This window comes from Channa argus, chromosome 24, assembly GCF_033026475.1.
Source record: "Channa argus isolate prfri chromosome 24, Channa argus male v1.0, whole genome shotgun sequence".
Lineage (NCBI taxonomy): Eukaryota > Metazoa > Chordata > Actinopteri > Anabantiformes > Channidae > Channa > Channa argus.
In genome coordinates, this window is record NC_090220.1 from 2,717,401 (window position 1) to 2,744,169 (window position 26,769).

At 39.9% G+C, this 26,769-nt stretch overlaps 1 protein-coding gene across 14 annotated transcripts in view; it reads right to left on the reverse strand.

The window, feature by feature from the left end:
- LOC137108899 (RNA-binding protein Musashi homolog 2) overlaps window positions 1–26,769 on the reverse strand; it is a 220,982-nt gene that overhangs the window by 60,320 nt on the left and 133,893 nt on the right. The window lies entirely within an intron of this gene.

Consider the following 26,769-nt stretch of genomic DNA (forward strand, 5'->3'; position numbering starts at 1 on the left):
TAATGTAGGTAGAGGGACTGGAGTCTGCAGGGAATGAGGGCAAAAAGGGAAAAAGAAAAAAAAAGGTGGAGATGAAGGGACGAGGGGGTGGAAAAAAAAGAAACTGACAAGGAAAAAGGTTAACACACATGTCGCCACACTCCTTCCTGCTGCTACAGGCAGCTCCTCCATCAACTGACAGGACATTTTCCAGTGCAACACTATATCCACCGAGGTCAGGGCCAAGTCACACCCCAATAGATAGCACCAGCAGCACTGTTCCAACCTTGAGTGCATCTGTTAAAATGCCCTAAAAAATAAAATAAAATAACATTTAGCTGTAAACTACTGTTGGAATGTGCTTGTATTCAGACACAAAAACATCCATAATTTTCTGTCTCCTTGGCTCAGCACATGCCTCCTTGGTCAGTCCCCTGTGGACCATCAGAACCTCTGGCCCTGCCACAGCAGTCCTTTGCTCTACTGTCCTATTTTACAGACCTTACAATTACTGGTCACAAAATAGCAGCAATAGAATGATTCCTGCCTCTCTCCCTGCAGAGTTTCAGTCAGAGTGAGATTGTCCTCATGGCTCTTCTCCTCCAACTATCCACACGTGGCAAGAGGCTGACCTCCACAGGCTACTAAAGACTGTCAGCACTGACAGACATGAGGAAAGAGGTGTCAACATGCTCACACTGAACAATCTTCCCACTTAAACAATACCCTGTAAATGGAAACGCATGGATGTCTGATAGGAGGGCTGATAATAGGTGTTCTGTGGCTACTGGCTGAGGCCTCGTGGCTGCACTCGCTCACACTTATTAGCCAGAACTGGGATTGCTCACATCTCGTCACACTAGAGAATCTGCAGGGTGCCCACTTTTACCAGCTTCACCATACTCACTTTTTATTTCACACTCACTCCAGGTTCTGTGATTCTGTTATTTCAAACTGGAAAAAAAAGCTTGTAAATAGCAGTGTGTAAGGTGAAAAATGGTGTCACAGCATATTAAAATCTTAGGGTTTATCGTATAGGATTCTTCACATATTTTCTATTTCATGCTTAACATAAATTTCATTCACACAACAAAGGTATTTTCAGAACAACACTGGGTTTCCAGGCTCAGAAAGAGTTGCAGAATAACTTAGCCATAGTTCTTTTAGTTATTCTTAAATACATTAAAGTGAATAAGTCAAGGTGTCATTAGCAAAAACATAGTGCTTTTTTTTACACTTTTTCTACTGTGGGCCCAAGCTAAACAAGATTGGAATTAAATAGATACCTTTAAACGTGTCTTAGTAAAGAGTTAGGAATCCGTGTTGACACCGGCTGGACCCCAACCACTTGGGGTACATGTTAAAGACAAATCCTGAAGCCTCTTAAAAAGAAAAAAATCGTAAACATGTAAATTTAATGCTTTGATAATTGGGTCTCTATGGCTCCTAATTAAAAGTGGATCTAATAAGGGAAGGCTGCTTGAGCAGCTCTACCAGCCCTGTCACCACAGAGTAAAGCTTGATTTATTGCTCTGCGTTGAACCTACACAGAGCCTCTGTGGTAGGCTATGGAAGTGGCCTATACTACTGCGGGCATTTATACTACGCTGGTTTATCAGTGCCACTCTGCAATTGCACGGCCAAACTACTAGTTGGCGCCGAGGTTTCGGTGCCACCATGTTGATTTTTGAGGAGCTTGGAAGCTTGTGTGTGTCTTCTACAAACGATGGTGAATGAATGTTAGTGTATTGCATTAGTGATGGACATAGCAGATACTGCACAGCAGACGTGCAAACTAAAATTCATGCAACACAGAAAAGAGACAAGTCTTTGGAGGAGATGGTCTGCACAACCACTGAATTGATTAAGACAGCTGTGGCAGGTGGACCACTGCTAGGGTATTGGTATAGAGAACTGTCTGCGGCTCTGCAGTACCTACTGTACTCAATGCCTGTATAAATCAACATTAAGAGAATTGGGTGATGTGGAGGAAGTGTAAGTCCAGAGCGTGGAGGGAATGGATCTGCCTAACATGCAGAGCACAGACAAAAACACGCAGAGTTGCAAATATTGTATACATACACACACGCAAGCACACACATTCCTGCATGCCTGCCTGCTAGGTCATACGTGCAACCAACCTGCGGATACAAACCCTCCTCCTAAATTGCCCCTAGTGAATTGGTTGTCCTGTTGTAATTGTGCACAATCAAGGCTTCATCTGTCCAATCACGTCTACAGAAAGCTCCAACACTACATGGCTATTTGAATGCCCCGGTCTCCAAGCCCCATCTTCTTGTAATGCAGAGAAGCAGGCAGAGGCAGTCCGAACACCCACAGCACAGTTAGAGGCCTTTGATCAGGATTTCCATCTGCTATTACTAGAGATCCAGAGCCCCGGGCATTAATCCCCAGTTTAATACAGTTAACGCCGTGAACACTAACAGCACAGTACATATACAGTATTGCAAGAAAAGCCAATTTTACAATGAAAGGGCTCAAAACATATTTGTCAATTTTATTTCATTAGTTTAACTGTTTAAAATATTTAGTGTGATTATTATTAAATATGGCAAAAACAACCATTCCGACTACTAATAAAGTAATGAAAATGTCTTTATTTCATTGCAAATGTTTGCAGTCCTCTCTATTAAAGGTTCTCTAATAGTTTGTTATGTCCTCCCTTTGCCTTTTATTAGCTCTCTTTGCGTACCCTCTGATCAGGGGGGATATGCTTTCAGGTGTAGCTTTATTCCATTTTCACGGAAAGTAGGAGGCTTTTAATTGAGATCTTGTGATATAGGGCTGCCTTCATTCTTCCTTCCACTCTATGCAGGGCTCCAGTATCTGATGCAGACATAAACACCAAAAACAGAGAGTCCCATAGATGTTTGACTGTGGGAATGGTGTTTCCCAGTTTTTCCTCGCCACACTAACCAGTGCGAATTATGAAAATGCAAGTCTGCACTCATCGGACCACATAATCGTATTTCAAAACTCATTTGGTTTGTTCACACTCTCCTTAGCTTACAGACTTGTGCCTTATTTCCAGAAGTAAGCAATGGCTTCCTGTGTGTAGACTTCTACACTTGACTGTGGAGATGTGTGGACTTTATCATCTTCACTTCAAACATACAACCATGGATTAAGGTGGCTTTACTTTTAGGTCACGTTATCCCTCTTTGTCACTACAGTTGTTAGCACGATATTAAGTAAAAAATGTGTAATCTTGTATTTTGTTGCTCAGATTGATGCTTTTATACAGAAATGACCAGTGGTGTTTCCTCGTATACACTACAAGCCCCTTTCTTGGTGGCAGCAGAAAACTTATTTTGAATTTAATTTGAAGCTCTGTTTAAAAGGCAAAGGACACAGAAACTACCACATGAAAAGTAACAGCCCTTTCAGGTTATCACCAAAATATTACCTCTTATTACCTCTGAAATATTCAAGCCCATTACCCTGTTATTACAAAGCTACAAGCCGATCTAATGTATGCTTTCATGAGATGTTTATAGTTACCTACAATATGCCTGCTTCCTCTGCATTTTCTGCAGAGCAATTGGGCTCAGCATGTATGCTGAGGGAACTAGATTGTCTGTGCCTCTATGTAGGTCAGGTATCAGAGTTGGCCATCAATTTCTACTGTCCTACTTAAACAGAGACCCAATCTCTAAGTAAACACGCACACATGAGCACACAATTTTATAGCATTTCAATTACATATGACTTTAACCCAGAATCAAACTATGTCATTGATTTTATTTATGCTGTAATCACGAGCATCAATTAAAGCTTCAGAAATATATATGATTCCAGCTTCACATCATTATCCCAACGCATAAATTCAAAGCAAATAAATATGCCCTTTTAGCACATCTGTTAGCACAGCTGCAGCTTAGTCAATGGAACTGGCATCTCAGTAACAACATAGAGTGTTTATTTGTGAAATGACGCCTTTACTCGCTATTAACCAGATAGTAGGGCCAAAACTCTAAGCTATAACAATCTGTGTACAGCGAAGCAACACAAGGTGCACAAGTGCGGGCGGCGTGAATATATCAGAGAGTGTGTGATTAATAAATATACTCTCAGTAACATCACTTGTCCCAGTGCTCTGACACTGCTGTGCCAATCACAAGGATGCATGATGACAACAGCTCAGCTAATAGAAAGGGCTTTCTTCAGTGAAACACATGGTTGTCTGGATGGTGAAGAGAGTCACGATCGAAACACACATCACCACAGGAAGAAGGTTTGGATATTTTTTTAATATGCACACTGAATATTGATGAAGCCATTTATGTGACCACAAGAATCCTACACTGTTCCACTTTTAATTCTACCTTATCTCACCTTGTAAATGGTCACATCATCAGGTGCTGTAAACATCTCCTGCACACAGAACACTGAGTCATAAGAGACTAGAGTGATGTGTGGTTATCCTGTAGCAGCCTGGTATCATGTGCATGTGATTTAATCAAAGTAAACACAGTGGACAGCCATGCATAATGGCACTGCGCTGTGGTTCAGATATATCAACATGTGTCCTGCTTCCTACAGATGGCTGCAGGGATTTAATCAAATAGAAGGTTTTCATATAGAATGAATCCACTATGGATAACAGATATTATCGGTATTAGAATCACTAATATTAGGACTGCTTTCCTGGTACCCGGTAAATCACAGAAAAGAATACTTTTTGATTAAAAGCATCTACTGGTTGGAGAGTAATTCAGAAAATGTGATTTTAACCATTATTCTGTCTTTGTAGTACATTTGTGGGCCATTGTGCAGACACAAAATGTGTTTAAATACAACCAATGATTAAGCTGACGATTCAATAATAAAATGCTTGGAATATCATTAGAATAGAAATTTGTGCCAAGGTACCAGAAAGCAACATGCACCTCCTGGACCCCAAAATAACTTCCTTAACTGGAAAAGCCAGTTTGGACATAGTTTTCAACTTGATTAGCCATTTTTGTCATGCACTGCTGTGATTAGCACAAATGTTTAAAATTAATGAGGTGAGTAGCATCCCTGGCTTAGAGGTTAATGATTAATCACAATATACTCATATTTCACTTCACCCAACCTTTTCCCACACAGAACATCGTCCCTTTAGGAACAAAATACACATGAACACACTATTTTTGTGAATATACATTCATGTAGCCTAGAAATGTCACGGTATCTGCAGTCCTGACTCTGACTGGTGCACGAAGCTCTAGAAACATGTTGGTAATGTTGGGTTTAACAGTGACTCTTTACCAGGACAAATGCAGCAACTATTTTTTGCAGTCATTGGCAATTAGGTCATGAGAGTACTTGGACTGGTTCCTAATAATCTCATTCCCTTTTTTGGAAAGAAAAACTGTTCTCTCAATCACTTAATCTTTGTGTGCTTATTTTCCTTTCTTCCTCCATTTTTAATATCTCAAAACCTTTTCTTTGCACTAGGTGTGTGGATGATGACTGAGGTAGCTCCATCCAGAACATCCATTATCACCATCTAGCAACATTTAAGAAAGCACAGAGGTTGATTTTTCAATAGAACCAACACATCTTTATTATTGAACCCCGGCATTGTAGCAAATTTTTTTCTATGAAAAAAAAAAAAACCTATCACACGGTCCGACTCAGTGTATAACAAAACTGACAATAATGAGAGCTGATCTGCAAAGCCTTTGAACCTTCATTGTCATTGGGCACATATACATATTGCACATGTTACAATGAAATTCTTTCTTTTAAAATTCAAAGAGACACCAACACTAACAGCAACATAATTTAACACAAATGTAAAAAAACAAAAACAACAACAACAACAAAAACAACAACAAAAAAACAGGTAATTGTAGAAAGCAGATCTGAATATGGTAAGACTTAATATCATTCAGGTTCTGGTTCTGAGTTGAGTTACTATGAACCAGGTGGACCCATGCAGTGCATGGTGGAAGCTACACAGTCAAGACATAATTTTGTTTTCCAAGCAAATTCAAAATGTCCTTTTCTTATGTTTGTTTATTTTGTACATGTTGCCACAATCAAATTTAGTTTGAAAAAGTTACTATGAACCTAATCTAATAGATCAAGGGACATTCATCTATTAAAAAATTTGTTTTCAGAAATGCAATTATCCAATTTTGCTGGGTAAAATCCATATCACAAACACACATTCCCACATACAACGAAAAACAGAGACAATGACCAAGTGAGGACAAAACACACATAACCAAACAGAGATTGACAATTCTGTAGCAAGCGCTATCCCACCATCTCTTCATGGTGCCACTGTGTTTGCCCAAACACACAAAGTATTTGTGTGGACAAAGACAGCAGCACATCTAATACGCTTAAAGTAGCTATAGATGACGTAGCAGCAAGGGTAGGTAAACACTACTGAGAGTAAGACAGCAAGACAAACTGTAAGAATAGAAGTTATACAATTGTGCAAAACCTACCTCAACATAATTGTTCATACTGATAGAATTTCTTTAGTACAAATGGAGTATGGGTGTAATGAGATCCAAAGGTTTTAACCTCAAGGGGATTTTTCATTCAAGGATGTCAGACTCTTTTGTGCCAAGCAATAGGCCAAGCTTAATAGATGTCTCAATTTCTATCACATACAGTAACAACCAATGCACAGAGGAGGCAGTGGGAGGTGGAGGCAGGAGCCTTTACAAAAGGCTTTGAGGCACTGTGATGAATTCCTTTTGAGGTATGAAGCAACGTGGAACCTAAAATGAATGGAACAGATATGCACCTTTTGTGTTTGCTGACCTATTGATACGTATATCAATTTCATTAAACCTAATTAGCATTTCTCATTCCTGACAATAGTAAAAAAAAAAAACACAGAAAGGGGAATAATAAGCAGAAAGTGAATGCAGAGTGATGGAATAGCAGATCTCTCAGATGTTTGTACATGGGGACATGGGTCTTTGGTCTGAGCAGAAAACCGGGCAGGTTGATGTCAACACCAAAACCTCCCGCCAGAGCCTTTACAAGGGAAATCACTCAGGGACTAAAGACATTTAATCAAAATAATCCCTTGCAAACAACAGGGCTTTAAAACACTGAATTACATGTAAAGAGGTTGCAAAGTAATATTGATTTAAGTGAATTAGGCCTCTCATTGCCCGCATGGCCAGATTGTTATTAATATTTAAGCATGGGGTATATTTAAAGGCGTGACACAGTAGCAGTCCATCTGAAATGAAGAACACTGATGATGCCACTTTGCAGAGGCCCATTACCATTTAGTAGAGATTGCTTTCATTGAGTGAGCCAAATGCTTAGAGGCGGAACTGCCACTTGTGTTTACTTTACAGATGCTGTTATGGTGTTACGGTAAGGAAGAGTATTGTTCTCCAAGAGAGACTTTCCTTTTCTCTGCATGTGCACACTTACAAACACACACTCGTGTTCATATCATGATATCATGGACTCGCCAAGCAGTGCACAAATGATGTCATTCTGATACTATTGACCCTTGTAATCAAGACAGGCTTCACTGATTCACAAACACCCCTCTTTCATCAAATGTGTCTCTTTCTCTCTCCGTCTCTATCTCACACACAAACACACCACCACCATAAAAAATGTACAGTAGCACAGTTCAACTGCAGATAGAATCTGTTCACAACATCCAGGCTTAATTTAATTGCTAACTTGCACTTAAAATGTGTATATAATCAAATGATAAACTGAATGCGGCCCAGCGTCTTCATGACTTCCTAATATGCTTTCATCTGTGCATTTGGGGAGTGATTAGCAAAGATGAGAAAGCTCCATGGAATGGCCATAACCACAGCTCATTTATGACTTTGTTGAAGTTACTCATTTCATTGATCTGTGTTTGTCTTTTATGTTAGTTCTTTCAAAGGAGCACCTGAAGAAGGGGAAAGAAAGGTCACGATCTCACATTAACATAACTAGAATGGGCTGATCAGAAGAACTCAGAGCAAATGTACTGCCTGCTACCTACAGCAGCTTTACCACCTTGACTCCAGGCCAACTCTGCCAACAGGACAATATGGCCTTTCCTGCTGCTTGAGCATGGCATCTATTTGCAGTTTGGTTTGTACACGGCATGTGTTCAAGTACCTAGACGCCTTTTGATAATGTAAAATACCCTGACTTTGGAGCATTACACAAGAACACTACTATGGTTAATATATGATGTGCCAGTATTCTGAAAGAAATCCAGCAGTATTTGCAGATGGGATCCTCAGGTTGGTGGTTAACAGTGCAGAGTAAAATGCCAATAGAGCATTGATAACTGCTAACCTCAGGAGCAAATCAATACTTTTCTGCACCTGCTCCAGAGATTGACACATTGTGGGTACTGTACCATTACAACTACTTCTGTCTGAACAAAGAAATCTAAGAGCAAGGCTTTGGGCTAACTAACTTTGCACGATGCTGGAGTCTGCAAAACACTAATGTTTTGTATTTGATATCTTGTTACGTGTTAATCGTGTAAAATGTGACTGGTCAAAAGACAAAATGCTCGTACAACAATTGACCCTCAACAACATAACAATATAAATGACAAAGAAGGTTTTTCATTATAGGTGCAGTCCAGAATTATTAAAGGAAAACTCACTCCTAGGTAAACCACACACACACACACACACACACACACACATTAAGCCACGCTCTCAATACGCTATTGAAAGTGAAAAGATTTTGCATCTCTGTTTAGTTTTTCTCTTCCCCCTCTCTGAATTCTCCTTTTAACTTAGCCTCTTTGCAGAAGGGGAGCTCATTTCAATCTCAAAGCTGACATCTGTGGAAGGAATGCAAGCTCTAAATGAGTGGATTTAACTCTGTGCAACAAGGCTAGAGCACAGGAAGTACTCATACGAGAAGCTTGGGGGGGGGGTCAAAAAGAAAGGAGAGAAAAAGAGAACGAGTGTTTTTGACCTCTGCTAATATATTTCAATCTGTGGTAGCACCACTGTTAGCTCATACAGGAGAGAGGAGCACAGGGGAAGGAAGGGACAGAAGAGCAGCTTTAACAGATGTTTATTCATGCGGTGAAGCAGCTGAGGTATTGGAGAGGGCTTCAAAGCAGAGGATGGCTCCACGTCCTGCATGGCCTTCTACTCTGGCTAGGCTTTCTGTATTTGGCCTTTGAGTAAGGAGCTGATCAATCCCACAGCATGCTGCCAGGCTCTGGACCCCCCATTACCAAGAGGCTGCTCTTTGAACAAATTCTGCCAGGGGTCACACTCTCTACGCTTCATCATCTTAAAGGTCAGACACAACAAATGGCATAGAAGACAGATCCGTCCCTGGCAGTAAACCCATAACTGACCACTAAGAACGTCTGCAGACAGCTTCCAAACTGGGCTGTCATTGTTCGATCCATTCAGTGGTTGCACACATTTTAGGCAAATGCACACATGTGGTGTGTGATTCTGTGATTGGCTGTTAAACAAATACAAGAAAATAAAAAAGCATTACATAATAATCCAATACAAATTATTAATATAGTAAATGTCCAGACCCGGATGCAATCTATACAAACAAAGGGCAAACAACAAAACAAATTAACAAGTGCTATAGGCTACTGTTGGTCTGCCATGGTCACGGTAGACCTATATACATTTTAGCAACAGTACAACACCATTACAACAACACACACTTTTGGTTTCTCTTTTTAACAGAAATGATTTTGAGTGATTTCTCTAAGTTTTATTTGTTTATATGAAAGTAACAACAGACAGACCCTTCCTGCAGCTGGGTCACAATATAAATCTTCTATGGGGGGTTGGGATTATGCATCCTCAACCACTGGAGGGCTTTCAATGCAAATGGTTGAATACAATAGCAATCTACAGCAGCAAAGAAATCAGATCAGACAACAGGGAGGCTTCTTTGTAAAATGTGGCTAAACACTCATTTATAAACCAGGGGAAATTACAAATAAAGGCCTGTCTCCTCTAATAATAGCCTGTCCTCTCTGCACTTGAGCTAAATCAGCCACCATTTGAACGTTTATGATACATAATTAAAGGAGGCCCAGTCACTGTATTGTAACTCTGGTCTGGCATCAAGGCTTTTTATTGTTGCTTTGCCACCTAAAATGAAATGTATAAAATAATTAGTTGCTCCCCTCTGTCTAAACACACACACGAACTTTTAGCTACCTCCTTTCGGAGCGGAACTTCAATGGAATTGAAATGAGAAGTGGCAGATGCAAATCTTCTAATGTCATTATCTATTAAAAAAAAAATCTATCAGCCTTTATTACATCTTCTCTTTTTTGATCACCAAGCAAAACTGGAATTTTTGTGCACGTTCAGAAAGGAGAAATATAAAAGTTAAAGAGTAATTAATGAGACTGAATGCCAGCACAAGCTAGGAAATACACGAAGACAGAATTGATTTGAAGGGCCTTAACTATTAGACAAAGCTGTAACATTTACCTCCATGCATCCACACACATCCTGCACTAATAAAACACTTAAAGCCAGGAACAACATAAGAGAGCAAGCTCTGCTGCAGGGTAGAGACAAAATTATGAGACTCTTCATCTGGACTTGCATCTGCATCTTTTCAGTAAAGTCTGCTTAAGATAACAGCTTTTCAATTTGATGAAATGATTGTGCACACCTGATCTCTGCCACTCAAAGAAAAGATCAGGTGTGCACATCTACATACTTAACCATGAAGTTGTTCCCTTGAGAAACAAGATTCACTAAATGGGCTCAAAAAAAAAGCCTAAAATCTGCTAAATTGTGCACTTGCCATAGTCTTATTTCGGGGTAAATGGCTGACTATCAGAAGATACTTTCATCTGACAAATACACTATATTGATAACTATGTTTTCTCTCAAAGGGAAAAATGATACACTATCACTATACATTTCTTGAATGTAATTTAGTAAAAGTGTCACTTAAGCTAAGAACTAAACGTCCAAAGAGAGTCCAGCATAAAGGAAATTATTGATGCCTGTAGTAAATTCTGGGTTATGGGAAGTTTGGTTGTGTCACCAAACTTTAGACTCTTAAATGAAACACAGAAGTACACCTTGTCTTGCCCTAAGAGTCAAAGAGATGCCACTCAGTCACCGTGTATGTGCCCACATAGATCAAAGGTCTAATTAGACAAATTAATGAAAAACACTTGAGTGGGATTACCAGAGATGTTTGGGAACTTCAAACATTCTGCACACTCACATAACTGTTGTGCGGCTGGATTTATGTTGGACTAAATCATAAAATGGCCTAGAGATCTCACTTTGACTTGTCATAGCAACAACGGCGTGTAGGAAAAGGCATTAATAATGGCTCATTTTTACATACCCAGCATGAACAATACCAGGGTCCCTGGACCTAGAACAATTTATGGGAAAGCAGGCTTTGAAATGTTATTAATTGCACCTGAGCTTTTCCTGTTATGACATGTCAAAATGTCTTGTGAAACAAGACCTAATGTGAGCAACTCAGCACCATAGACCAAATAGACCAAAGTGACCAAATAAACCAACATGTGGTTGTTAAGAATGGACTAAAAAAATATATATATGTATTCAAAAGAATTAAGGTCCCTGAATTGTAAGAATTATTGCCAGATCAACTTATTCAGTATTATGCATCATCACTATACTGAATAAACATTATACACATTTCAAAGCAAGATTCTGTGTTTAATGTTGACAGGTTTCTAAAAGTAATTTATATTATGTTTCATTTCATTTTCATAAGTTCATGTTTATATGTTTCATTTTCATTTATTTGTCCTTTAGACTTCCTAACAAAACCTGGCAGTGTTTTAAATGATTTGTTGCCGTGGAAACGCTTCTACATGTCAGTTTTATAACTCAAAATTACGTGCATTTAAGCATAGGGACATCCCAGAATAACGATTCCTAATGAGGCAATTAAAACGAAGGTGATGAAGATGTTGCCACTTCTTTACCACAATGATGCATCGCGTGACATAAAAATACATGCTTTGTGCATTTTATCAATAGCCATGGGTGAAACTATATTGGCTGTGTGCTGCCTCAGCTTTGACAAGTTGGCCATTTAGAAGAGATGTGTGGTGATTATCTGGAAAGGGCTACTCTGTCTAGCCGCCCCAATAAACCCATGATGCTACAATATTTGCCTCTGGCTCCCAGGTCTGAAATTGCCTCTAAAACTGACTTTCGTAAGTGCTGCTGTACAGTATTGGCATTGGACAACTTCTAACAGTTCAAAATTAATAAATTATTTAAGCCATCCTTCTAAAGACCAGGATTTTTCCAAAGTAAGCTGGAAACCACAATAATATCAGTGTGGACGTCAGTGGCATGTGTTTGTGTTTCATAGTATCTGTGGGAGTGTGTGTCTGTGAAATGGGCACGCATACAAGTGAACGAGACATCTCAAGATATGTAATATGACATAATGTCTCCCCTGCTCGAACCCCCAGCTGCTCGCCCACATGCCACAGATCCTGCACCATGTCTAAACAGATGCTCTATCAATAATGCTTGCTCCAGTGCCACACACCTCCCTGGTGGCCAAATTGGGAAGAGGAGAGTGTGTGAGAGAGAGCGAGATACAGAGACAGAGGAAGAGAGAGAGAAGGAACAAGTGAGTTCCCGTTTCAAGGGAGGACAAGAGGGAAGGAGAATGGGCAATAACCCAGCCGCTAGAGTGACTAGTGGAGAATGGATTGGCCACGGCAGAAGAAGCCAAAGGACCAGTGAACCTGGGGATGAAGTGTTCTCCTTGTCCCATCTGCTCCAAAGAAGGGTAGGAGAAAAACAGTTCAATGACATGTGGGTCTCTTTGTTCCTATCACACTACACAACACTACCATCCTGCTTTATTATGATCAGGGATCCTAAGGCAAACAGAAGAAAAAGGTGAAACACCAAAAGAAAGACAGAGAGATGAGGTTTATTGAACTAATAATCTGTGTAGTTGTTTTGCATGTGTTTTAGCCTACAGATAAAAATATATAAACCCAGAGAGGTATCATACATATACATACAAGCACAAACGAACACACTGCAACCTACTTGTTCAATGAGCTAACATCATTCTACCTTCTGAAAAGATAAGACAGCATGTGGTAGTCAGCAGTTGTGTGCAGCTGCTCAATTTTTACACACACACACGCATGTGCGCACACACACACACACACACACACACAAAGGTAAGCTACATAAATGCTTTGAAAAAGGCAATACATTTTTAATCAATAAAATGATTAATTAATTACTTGGCAGAGGAACTACTCATGTTCATAAAATAACTGCACTGAGAGAAAAACAAAAAGTGATATAATCCAATTGTTTCGGTGTAATAACTTTCTAACCAAAGCAATAAGGGTGAATAACACAAGAACAGCATCACAAAAGCAGGGGAAATGGTAAACAACAGAAATGAAAATATTTTTTTCTTACATTTCACATTCATACAAAATACACATAGGAGTCTATTGAGCGTGATAGAAATGTTAGGGGTTGTGAGGCTAGTGAAGACAGGGTCCTGAATGAGTTCTGTAGGCATGAAAAATTGCAATGTGATTTTGATAACCATTTTAAAATACCCATCAGGCATCTCCATTTTGTGTGTGTCTGTGTCTGTGTGTGTATGCACACCATCCCTGTAACTGTCCCACATTAGGTGTACATATTAGTTCTTGCATAGGCACCAAAACACATCAATGCTCCTTTGCACCACCCCTGTTGTCATCATCCATCATAATCTAGCCCTGCATTCCAATAGCTGTCAAAACTGCTCTGGACAATTCACTTAGACAGTGTCAGCTGAACTGTAATATTTTACCAGCCACCATAATGAGGACTGGCCTCCAGACTCACAGAAACAAGCACATGGCTCCCTGCTCACGCCTTGGTTGTTGTATCCATGACTTTGCCACAGTCCGTCCAATTTTCCCATTGCTGGAGGCAATACTACTATCCTAGTATGGTCAGCCTCTGCCAGCTGGGAACCCAACCTGTCAGGCCATGCAATATTGTCCTTTGTGCACTTACATTATCTACACTGTAAGGTTTCCCAATGAAAATCTAGTTTTGGGCCTTTCTTCTTTTTAGCTTTAATTAGATTAGATTAGAATTAGATTAGATTATAACCTAATCTATTGTCTTTTAAACTTCAAAGTTCATCCTTCGTTTTTTATCATTCTTCGGTATGATAAAACAATTGTGAAAACATTTAAAAGCACGTGTAGAAAAGGAGCAAAACCTCACATTTGTTTGACTAAATTTGAACATGTGGCATTTTACTTAAAGAAATGACAATAAATTAAATCAATTAATCAATATGATGTCATTTTTACTGCTCTAACTGTTCTTACAGATAAATATGTTCTTCCATAATCTCTGTGTATGTATGTGGAAGCCTTGGTGTGTGTGTTTGTCAGCAAACCTGTGTGTCCTCACTAAGTGCTGGCATCCACCACATTACCTTGGAGGACAAAGGAAGGCACGGAGACACACCAAGCCACACACGTCAAAACAGTAGCAGAAAATAGATGGAGTAGCAACACATACTATTTTAATTATCCCCTTGTCTAACCTGCCCTCCAATTACAAATAGGGATGTATAATAATCCATCTATTGATGCATGAAAGACAGGACAATAACACAGAAGCTGAGCATGAGCAGCATAGAAGGTTGTTTGAAAAATGAGCTCAGAGAGGCTCAAAGTGAGGTTAAGCTAAGCAAAATAAATGGAACCTCTCAGTTCAAATTCAAGATACATAATGTTTTTCTTAGCTAAAATGCGCTTGCACACGGGCATAGACTATGATATAGTTGAGAGACTGTTTGCTGTCTGCAGAGACTTTAACATAAAATACATGATTACATTTATGATAGTGCAGTTAAACAATAAAGACACTGCGGTGTACGGTGTATTCCAGTGGGAGGTAGGCATAATGAATATGCTCTGGCTAATTTATGCTTGCTAATTTGTCTACATTTGGTAAATCTTTTTAAGATTGATTTTCCCAGCAAACACAAAGTCAGCACAGCATACAGTAAATGGCAGTGAAGAGGTTTTAGATTTTGCCACTTTACATTCAATGTTCTGTGTCAGTTCTCTTTCCATATACGGTGTCATTTCAGTCAGACTTTATGTGTGAGAATTAACAGGCTGTGCAGCAGACACCTGCCATTTGTCTTCCTCCTGCTCATGAGAATGCTACTTTAACCTTGGTACCAGATTATTTTGCACTTTATTAGAAGTGGCACTATAAAAGATGCACATTTATAAATGGACAAAAATGCCACATGCTAAAATTAATAAGGTCTGGTGGATAAAAAAGAAAATAGCCCATTAGGGGATTTTGGACTATTTGCTGTGATTTGTGATTGCACAAACACAAACACACACACACACACACACACACACTTTTGTTAAGAGGTGTAGGAGAGTTGTTTGTTCACATGTCATGCTGCTTATTTGTGCCAAATCATATTCCCTGTAGATACATCATCATGGCCCTGACAACAGCTTACAAAAAACCTAGTGCAGCATAAAAGCATCCGTTAAGTGCAGAAAGTCACTGATCAAGACCGAGTACAGTGGTATTATCCACTGGTCAGATAAGCTACACTTACATCAAGGACAATATGAATGCAGCCATAAGTGAATCTGACTCGTACCTGTGTTAAAATTCTTGCTTTGAACTGTTTGTTAAAACTCCATGATACTCTTCTTTACTTGTTTTCCATCTCTTTTCTTTCTTACAGCTTCTTAGAATAGTTGGCAAGTTCACCTGGTGCATTTCATTTAAATCAATAAAATCTCAATGACAACCGTACGTAAAGACAGCTATGAGTTGACCACAGGATTCGGAATATTCTCTATCCATATTCAGTAATGTCAGCCTGACGCTTGTTACACTGAGCTCACAAACAGAATCCGTATTAACAGAAGACTGAATCATGTCAGTCACTTCTTTCTTCTTGGGTAGAAATGTTTCGCTACTTATCCAGGCAGCTTCTTCAGACTGAAGGAATTAGAAAGAAGTCCAGTTGACATGATTTAACCTCGGATAACCAAACCTGGATGACTGAGAATCTTCACCGTCATACTGCCTAATTAAGCATATCAGACATGGCAATGTTGTGACTAGTTTACACTGAAACCCATTTCTTTAGGGTTTCTACAACAAATTACAATAATCCAGTCATCTTAGGCTGTGATACCTTTAGTATCACAACATTTATTTCCCTCATACATAACTGCATAAAGTATACAGATTATAAATGTAAAGGCAGGCACTGCTGGAAATATATCCGTACTTGGTCTGAGTATCGTGAGTTGGATTTGATAGTAGAAAAGAAAGAGGACTGATGCAGCCTCATTCACAATCTGATCGCTCCTCTTTAACTCCACATTAACACTGTAGTGAAGCACAACCCCTGACTGCAGATATGATCAGCCACAAAGACTAAGTCATTACAATTAATGATCATTTCTCTACTGTGTAACTATTATCTTTTTGGGCCAGTTGATATGCAAACTTACCCACACCCACATCCCCATGTGAATAGAAAGCAATACAGTGAGAGGTGAATGTTTGGGGCTGAAGACATAGTGGTCCTTCATGATCCCTGCAGGCAGTAAAGCAGCGTCTCCGAAGACAAGTTAATAAGATGAAGCAGTCCTCAGGGGGCAACAGCCGGCGAGCATTATCACTTTGAAGGCAGCCAGAAAAACTGATACATACTAGGAAAATAAAAAAAAACTCTCAAAAAGAAGCTATTTAGTTACTCCCTCTCACTAGCCACTGCTGCAGAAAAAGTTAATTTGACAATTTGGAAGACAGGGATCGTTTCAAAATAAGGGATTTTCCCTCCCACTTGGTTTATCGAATCTTCTTTTCTCTATTCACACATACTCCTCAATTTGCATTTCCCCCCCACTCTGTCTGCCTTCTCTTCTTCTTCTCTCCCACATGTATGATGAGGCAACATTCTCAAGTGTGACACCACAAGCAGGTTCACGGCTACATATCACATGTGAACTACCCAAAGACCCTCTTCTACAGACCTGCGGGGCAATGAATAAATCATGCTGCACGAAACCAAGGGGAGAGAACTTCCTCTCCTGAGGGCCCACATTCACTTAGTGCTGCTCGACTCAAGCACAAGTATCTCCCTGCCATCTAAATGAGCCGCACATGGCCATGCTGAAGCAAAGAAGAGCAAAACTGTCACCTCACTGAAGAAACATTGATCATTACACAATTTGTTCCCTTTTATTACAGCCATTGTAATTAAAAATAATTGAGAAGTGAGGTGGGCAGGTGCTTCCATCAACATTTTTTTTCACCAATTAGCACTACAATAATATTGCGCTGGATATTGCAAATGATATTATTAGCATTTTGATGGAACACAAGTGCCTGCATGCCTGCACACCAGAGAACTGTGGAAGTGGAATCTCTTTACTGAGCTCCATCAGGGAAGAGACACTTCTGGTTTGGCAAAAACAGGTTTAGAGACAGACAGAGGGATTATAGCACAACAAGCTGCTCTATACAGTGCTCTATACATGTACTGTAGAAATTCTAAATGAAAAAAGTCCCTTAGCAGAACAGAATTAAGTTCTTTTTTTCAGGGGAGCAGGAGTCACCCAGTTGGTCTTACCACTTACTAAAATCAGCTACCACAGTAATACCACAAACGCCGTAGTGCATCCCAAAAAAGCAAAGACACATTCAGTCAAGTGAATGTAAATAATTTCAATCCACACAAACCTGGGAAATTTATTTTAACGTCAGGGATAAAACCTATGTTCTCATCTATCCAGCTCGCCTGTTGTCAAAGGCCTAACAAATTGGTTCTCCAACCACTTGGGAATATGTGTACAGCATGGGATGGTTTTCCCTGCACAGAAGCATCACAATCAAATTGGAAGCACTGAATGTCTGTGATACATCTCCAATTGTTGCCAGAGCATCCACATTACATCTTAGCATCTGTCTGTGTTGAGGATTATCTTACAAATACCAGAGGGGAAAAATAACAGTTCTGGGTTAAATGACTTTTTTCCATGTTTGCTGTGAAGCGAATGTACTGTGGATACCAACAACAATAAACCCTGATTATTTATTGAGAATGTGTGCTCATTTTAAATTTGATGCCAGCAACACATTCCAAGAAAGTTGAGACAGGGGCACGTTTACTGCTGTGTTGCATCACCTATTCATTTAGCTGCACTGTTTGGGAACTGAAGAGACCCATTTGCTTTTTTTCTCTTCTTGCTTGATATAGACTTTCAACTGCTTAACAGTTCAGCGCTGCCTCTGTCATATTTTTTATTTCAATGTTTTCAATGCATGACAGGTCTGGACTGCAGGTCAGTTTAGCACCAAGACTAACTGTGGAGCCGTGTTGTAATATGTGCAGAATTGTGTGGCTGAAATAAGAAAGATCGTAGCTGAAAAAGATGCCTGGATAGCAGCCTACTGCATGTTTCTTTAAAACCTCTATTTATCATTAAGCATGGACGAGTCCCTCAAGATATTCACAATGTTGTAAACAAAACAATTGATTCAACCAATTACGTGTGAATTCTCTGCGACTTTGCAATTTAAAACATCGTAAAGACAACGTTCAACGTGCATTAAAATTGGTTAGAAACGCTGTCACAAATCAGGCATTTAAATGGTTAATAGTACCTTCACAGATGTGCAAGCTACCTGTAATGCAGTATGCTTTAATGCACCTTCACAGGTGTTGGCCTAAGAACTATGCCTTGAAAACAAACTTGAGGGTCCCTCTCTTAAGCATAGGGGACAGCGAAAGTCTGTAATGTCTAAGAAATAATTTCTTATTTTCACTCGTGAGATCGAAACACTTCACCTCAGTCCATTTTGAATGAGCTGAAGCTCAAAGAAAATAGCAGCTAGTCTGTTTCTTTGCATGGCTTCACTAGATCAACAGCTTTTGGCTTGTCCCTTCAGGGGTCGCCACAGCGGAACGTGTTCCGCACGTTGATTTGGCATGAGTTTCAACGCTGGATGCCACAACCCTCCCATGTTACCCGGGCTGGGGTCTGGCATCAAGGGTTGGGCAAGGCCACACATGGTGGGGTGGGATTCGAAACCGTGGCCATTCCAACCCAATGCTCTACCACTTAGACACCAGACCCCATACAGAGAAATTTCTGGATTCAATGAGACATACACTGGCAGACAATCATTTACACCAACAGGCAACTTAGAGTCACCATTTAACCTACAGTAACATGCATGTCTTTGGTCTGTGGGAGGAAACACAAGTATCCTGACAAAACCCCCCCACAAGCACAGGGAGAACATTCCACACATGCTGCCCATCTTGGTACTACCTAAAACTATATTGGTTTTCAAATGGCAAATCATTGCATTCTCTTTTGATTTACAGTTTAAAAAGAAGGGCTGGGCATTATATTGAATTATTTAGATTAATGTAAATGTTTTAAATCAAAAAAAGAGATTAGTACTTCCTCTGTGGTCACTCAAAAGGCAGCACCAGTAATTCTGGTTACGACAGTACTTTGAGCCATCTCTGTTTCCTGGGAGACAGCAGCACATGTGTTGGCTTTGCTAGTCAACAAGCTGGAGTAATGGTGGTCACAGCAGGTGAAGACGAAATAAAACGAAATAAAACCAAGTGAAGTTATTCATTTTATCTCAGTGATATGGAAATGGCAGTAATCCAGCCTCTTCTTTCTGTCACTTATATTTGTGCACAGGCTTCAAATTGAACGAAAGTCACCAAATCTCAATGGAAGTCGTCACGTTAGCCACCTGTTAGCAACAGTTACAGCTGTGACAGTGCACTGCTGTGCTGCTGCATTCAAGGACATTACAGAGTGTAGGTCACCAGCCTTCTGGAAGTATTCACACCCCAGTATGCAGTTACTATTGCTGGATGTTACTTTTAATGTTGCACAGCTGCTCCAAGTTTTATTCTTCAAAATTTTAACAATATGTAACACGAAACTATTTTTCTAATGACATTTTTCCTTTTATTCCTTTTATTTTGCTTTTCTGTTTTTTTATCTTTTATATTGCATATTTGACCTTAGTTGGTGGTGAACAACATATAGTTTTAACAAATGTATTTGACTAAAGAATTAAGGTATTTTTTTTGTGCTGTTCATTTTATTGTCCTTAGTTTACATGTTTAGAAAAAAAAAATTTAAAAGTTAAATAGTTCATAATAGTGGGGAAAAAAGAAAAGTTGTTTTTTGCCATATTGCATAGCCCTACATTATAGACGATGGTACATTGTTACATGTTGCATTGGCAACACTACATTCATTTCAATATTTTACTAGTGGAATAAAAAACCTACATACAAGAAGAGGAGAGTAGGATAAGTAGAGAGAAATGGAGCGGGTGAGTGTCAAAGACAAAGACAGAGAGACACAGACATAGAGGGGGAGACTGAGACAGAGAGATCAGAGAGCTGGGGACAGAAGAACAGCGAACGATAAATGAATTCCCAAGCGAAAAGGAGGGACACAGAGAAATTACAGAACAAAAGGAGAAGACAGAAATGACATTTCTTAAGGGACTGCTGTGTGGCATTTGTAGGAAGAAAAATGAAATGTGAGGACCAGAGAGAGATGGAAGGCGGGAGAGGGCATGGGGAGAATGGAATGAGTAAGAACAAGAAACAAAGGAGAAAGTGTGTGAGAGGTAAGACTAATTTATGAGAAATGAGGCAGGAGTCACTGAGGCTGGCTGCTGGATGGATGATGGATTGGGTGTGGATGGAGGTGTGGGGTGGGACTGAGTTTTGCAGGTTGGTGGACAGAGAAGAACCGGTGATATGGATCCTTTGTGGCGGCATTTCAAAAAAGTGAACTCTCCAGAAATAAGAGAAAAAAAAAATTAAAAAAAAACTTTTCTTTGGAGTAAAATCTCCCTGGCAGGTAGGTAGAGCAGAGAGAGACAAAGGTGAAAAAGAGATTGGGTAGGAAACAAAGAAGGGGGGGAGGGGGGTGGGGGTGTGAAGTGAGAGAGGCGGGAAAGAGTAAGCGAGGAAAAGATGACGGAGATAAAGTGAGATGAGAGACAGCTGCCTTTGAAGCAACTGCTCCTCAACTGTGGCAGTTTGGAAGAAGAAGAGTGCATGTGTGTGTGTGTGTGTGTACATATACACATGCAAGCACACGTGCAACCCTCTGAGTGTATGCAAGTATCTGTTATAATAAAGTTCACATAAGCGTGAAAGGCAGGATTGATGATAAGGCAGCTGCTCATTTGTAGTGCGTAAGGAGTTAGAAGTACGTAAACACAGAGAGACACATCGCTCTCACACAAGCAGACAGGAAAGCTGCCTCTGAAGGTGTACAAGCTACAAAATATTCAAGACTCTCCTCTAGACAGAATCTCCTCCTAAAGTTTGCTGACAGAGGAGCACAGTGAACTTCCTCTTTCAAACAGCGCAGTCTTTATTTGCCCTAGTCTTACAGCATGCTTGTACTGTATCAAAGCCAGGACACACGCTGCTGTGTGAAGTGCCATCAATGTACACAGCTACGCACACCTTCTCCTCCTCACACACACTTGCGTTCCCTTTATGTCTCTCTTTCTATCTTTCTCACACACACACACACACACACACAAGTTTGAGAGAACAGAGAGGGAAGCAGAGAGGGGACTGGCAGCAGTGATGAAAGACTGTGATGAAGGTGCGGCTGCTAAAATCCACTGTAGACGTCATCTATCTACTGATGGAGAGCGAACATCACACAGACACACTGTCTTTTAAGTTTACTTACTGTCAAAACCTAAACACAAGCAACAGGGCACAGGGTTCATTAATCATATCATCAACCCATGTGTATTTCTTTATAGCCTCATGAACTACTGATGGCCTGACATGTCAAGGTCTCTTACAGCTATGAGGGAAAGTGGCATTAGCTAAAAGAAAAGCCCTAATGATGTCAGATGTCAACCCAGAAGCCACATTTACTGCAGATCATTGTGCAATATGTTTGTCCACATCCACTGTGAGGTGGTGTTTGCCTTTTTGTGTGTATGTCAGAATCAATGTCTGTGGTGGCCCATGTCACATAAATGGGTGGTTGGCTGAGGGCTTGTTCTCAGTGGGACTTTACAGTGCGGCAAGTCACACAATTCAGAGAATGGGCCCCAGGCAGCCACCCATTTTATATGGGGTTGTACTACACACACAGAGACACACACACACAACCCCGCATAACTAAAAACACACCGTGCACCTACACTGAAGCGCACAGTTAAACACACAAAGACCGACTTGGAACCTGTCAAGTGCAAACAAAATGATGACAAGACTGCGACAGATGGATTCACTCAGGAGAGACGAGCTACGCATTCAACTCAATTAGCAACGTGCTGCTGCATGACGCCAGTGGGATATGGAATCTTACCATGACTGGCAACCTGTCAATCGAGCAACAGAGCTGCAAAACAAGCATCATGCAAGACGCAATGAATTAAATTTAATAAACCAATAAATAAATTAATTTATGAATAAATGGTATAAATCCATGGAGTGGCAGCTCTGCATCAAAGAACAGGGCATAATGTGACCAGGGAGCCTAAATATCCTCCCGGGCGTGCACACACAAAGAGGAAACTGGAAGCAAGAAGAAGAGGAGGAGGAGGAGGAGGTAGACGAGGGAGAGGCAGTGGAAAGAGAAAGAGTGAAAGAAAAAAAAACAATGGCTGCTCCCCTCTTCCCTCCTTGCTCACTCGTTGTATCTGTGTGAACATTCACAAGCACTGTTCATATATTATCCTGCCATGGAACCTAATGAGCCAGGCATCTTCACTCTGACACTTGCGCTTGGCTAGGTAACCCTTATTACAATGTAAAGGCCTGTTCACTCACACACAGACAAACACAAAGCACCCAGGAGCGACTATCACAGGTCATCACAGCAGCTGTGTGCTGGGGGAGCACATGAACATAGCATGTCACTTGTGATGTAAAGGAGCTCACCATATTCAAATGTATGTTCATTGTCTGTCGGACGAAATGGGACATATAATGGTTTATGTGTGTTACGTTGTTTCAGACATGTCAAGTTCCTAGTTCTTACAAATACATGAAGCAGTATGAAGGCTGCTGGTGAATATTGGGTCAGACACCATGTGCCCGTTTGGAGTTGCTGGTTATTATTAATGCTTCATTGTTCATGACGGCAGACAAAATTGCCCTTTTTTTCCTCCTTTTTACAAATACATATAACAAAAGCAAGTCTATCTTGTCTGGCAACTGTAGCAGTCAGGATGTACCCTGCAGTGCTATGATTGTTTTGGCTGCTTCTGTATAATAAGCCTTTCCACTTCAAAAGAGCCTCCTACAAGTGTTTAAGTGGTAAACCAGCAGGGATGTGGGAGGTCAATCAGCTGCAAGTAGTGCCAACATGGTAAAAGTTGGTCAAATAAACATCAAACACCATGACAGCATGCCAGCACAGAGTGGAGGTGGGATATAGGGGATGACTGCCGTGTTGGTTAAACACTTAAAATGACATTAGACACTCGGTTTGACCTTCAAAGCCCAAAGAATTTGAACAAAAAGAAAATGTAAGAAAGAAAGCGGAGATTGTTCTTTTTTACTTTAATCTAAGATTAGATGCCTGGAATGAAAGTGATGTAATCTAATTCATCTTGAAATCTTTTTGTGAGAAGTGATTGCTGTGGCTCAGCTGCTGATTGTGATTTTCAGCTGTGTGGGTTGGTGTACTCTGACCACCATTACACTTAAGAGAGACAAAAAAGAAAATACACCAACTTCAAAGCAGTTGTGTAACTTGATAGTAAGTCCTAACTTTAAAAATTATACTGCACTGCTTATACAAAAGTTACACTGAAACTAAAACAATACAAAATGTACGATGCAATCATATTAAAATTCAAGACAAATATTTTCTTAAAGTGCAGGAACATTTTGTTTGTTTCAGTAAAACACCACTTACCAATGTAGAATTTTCTTTATTATTAATACTGTAAATATGACCTAAAATGTGTTCAGATTGTTAGTCAAGCTGCTAAAAGAAACAGTTAAACAAACCAGGTAAAGTAAACGAGGAAAGTAAAATGATCCAATCTTACATTTGTGAGTGTGTTAAAAGTATGGGAACCTCTAGGATTGTAAATTTATTTCATAAAGAAATGAGAGTCAGATGTTTCAATCAATGAGATCAGGCGCGAGTCTGAGACATCCTGCCTTATTTAATGAAGGGAAATCTGGATCTTTGCTATGAAATTATAATCTTGACAACAGGTCAGCATCTAGACAGTTTTATACAAGGGCTTAATGGAGATTTCTGAGGACCTTGGAGGAATAGTTGTTTATGCTTACCAGGAAACGGTTGGAATTTGTTACAAAAGAATTTGGCTCAACCCGTCGATAGTCAGTCAGATTGTAACACTGAACACTGTTATAACAGGTGGTTGACAAACCAAGAACACATCAGGAGAAAGACGTAATAGTCGGTGAGGTCAACAGGAAATGGGGCAACGTCTAGGAAACTAAAAGTCTGTCTTGAACTGACTAGTATCAATGTTATTGAGTTCACCCACAGGAGAAGATTGAACAACAATGATGTGAATGTCAGAGCTACACTAACTTTTTGACTTGAATGAGAATTGTTATGTTTGGCCATGACATCGTGGGATTACTGCATCGCAAAATAGATGTAGAAACATCACAGTACGGGGCTGTATCATGACTTTGGCCTGCCTTGCTGCCTCTGAACCCAGGCAGTTTGCTATCATTTGATGGGCCTACAAATTCAAAGTTGTACAAGCAAATTGTACAGATTTTGAAGGACTGTAAAATGATAAAATAGAAAATAATCCATACATCAACTAAAGGACGATCATGTAGCAAGACAAGACAAGATGCAAGTGACTCTACCAATGAATGGGTAAAGCAGAATAAGTGTAATGTTTTGGATTGGCTGAGGCAAAGTCGTGACCTTAATCCTATAGAAATGTTTTGGAAGGACCTGAAGCATCAAACAGCATCTCTGAGTTAAAGCTGGAAGACCCTAAATATCCCTTTAGGTTGAAGCACACTGTAGGCCAAATTGTTACTGTCCATACCACATTACAGAAACATCTGTACCAGAAGTGTTTATTAGAACCTATTAGTAACGCAAGATACTGAATACACAGGTCCAAATACTTTTGTCACATGCTAGAATAAGTGTCATTTTGTGTTGGGTCCCCTTTATGTAGTGTTAGGGTTTGAAAACTTTCAAACGACACTACAGATTTAAAATTTAGAATAGAGTTCAAAACCCTGCTTCTTACATACAAAGCTCTTAATGGTCAAGCTCCATCATATTTAAAAGATCTCATAGTCCTGTATCGCCCGATTAGACCACTTCGATCCCAAAATACTGGACTACTTGTGGTTCCCAGAGTTTGCAAAAGTAGAATGGGAGGCAGAGCCTTTAGCTATCAAGCTCCTCTCCTGTGGAACCAGCTTCCAATCCAAATTCGGGGAGCAGACACCCTCTCTACTTTTAAGACTAGGCTTAAAACTTTCCTTTTTGATAAAGCTTATAGTTAAAAATCCTCACTCAACCCTAACTAGCTTTTCTCTATACATTTTATTTGTCACCACTGTATGCCATTAATTCTGTGTCCTACAACCTGTACAATGCTTTGTTGTTGCTTTTTTTTTTGTTGTTGTTGCTTTTTGTTGTTGCTTTTCATTGCTCTTTTCTTTTCTTTCTCCACTTTCCACTCACCCCAACCCGTCAAGGCAGATGGCCGCCCACCCTGAGCCTGGCTCTGCTGGAGGTTTCTCCCATTAAAGGGAGTTTTTCCTCTCCACTGTTGCCTAGGGCTTGCTCAAGGGGGATTTGTTGGGTTACTTCAACATACTTGTGTAGTCTGGACTTTATTCTGTAAAGTGCCTTGAGATGACTTTGTTGTAAATTGGCGCTATATAAATAAAGTTGAATTGAATTGAATTGAATTTATACCGTTTAGTCTATGTACTTTCACACGTTAAGTTAATCGCCTATGCTCCAAAAGCTATGAAGAGTAAGGTCTAACTATCATTACACAGAACTGGGAAGTATAATAACACATATTTCTTACAGTTTATGGCACAGTATCTACAGTACACTAAAGCAACCACACCTTTCTTAGTGTTTGATCTAGTGAGTAATTTCTGGTATGCTGTATGTATCAAACTGGTAAAAATCTACATCTATTTAAATCTCTGAAAATGATTTAGTATTCAAACATGCGATAGCTATAGCAAACACAACCGTGTGATCAGTATGTTTAAAAAATGTCACGAAGACAAGAATGGATACATTTTACTAACACTGCACAGCAGACACAGCTAATTCCCTCATGGCCATGTGCTCAGCTGTAAGATGCCTGGGTAGGCACCAATCAGGCTGTAAACACAATGCAGAGGAAAGGTTTAACAAACCCCTGTCTGTCTTTGTCTCATGCACATCAGATGCAATAACAATATTTCTGTAGATTTATGAAGCTCTTGCTCAGCCTTTCTTGTAATGTCTTGACTTTGTTATATCTATACGTTATCAATATTAAGGTAAGCTAATCCCTGAAGAATGTGATAAAAAAACAACAACGTGTACCTATATGTGTCTCTCACAAGCATGTCTTACATTTTGTGTTTGTGAGTGTGTGCGTATTTGTGCAGGAGTGGATGCGGACTCAGTATTCCAGGTCACGGTGGCTGCAATCTCACAGGAGGTTTAACCTTGGTAAATCCACTATTAGGTGTTCTGAGAATGATGATGTGAGC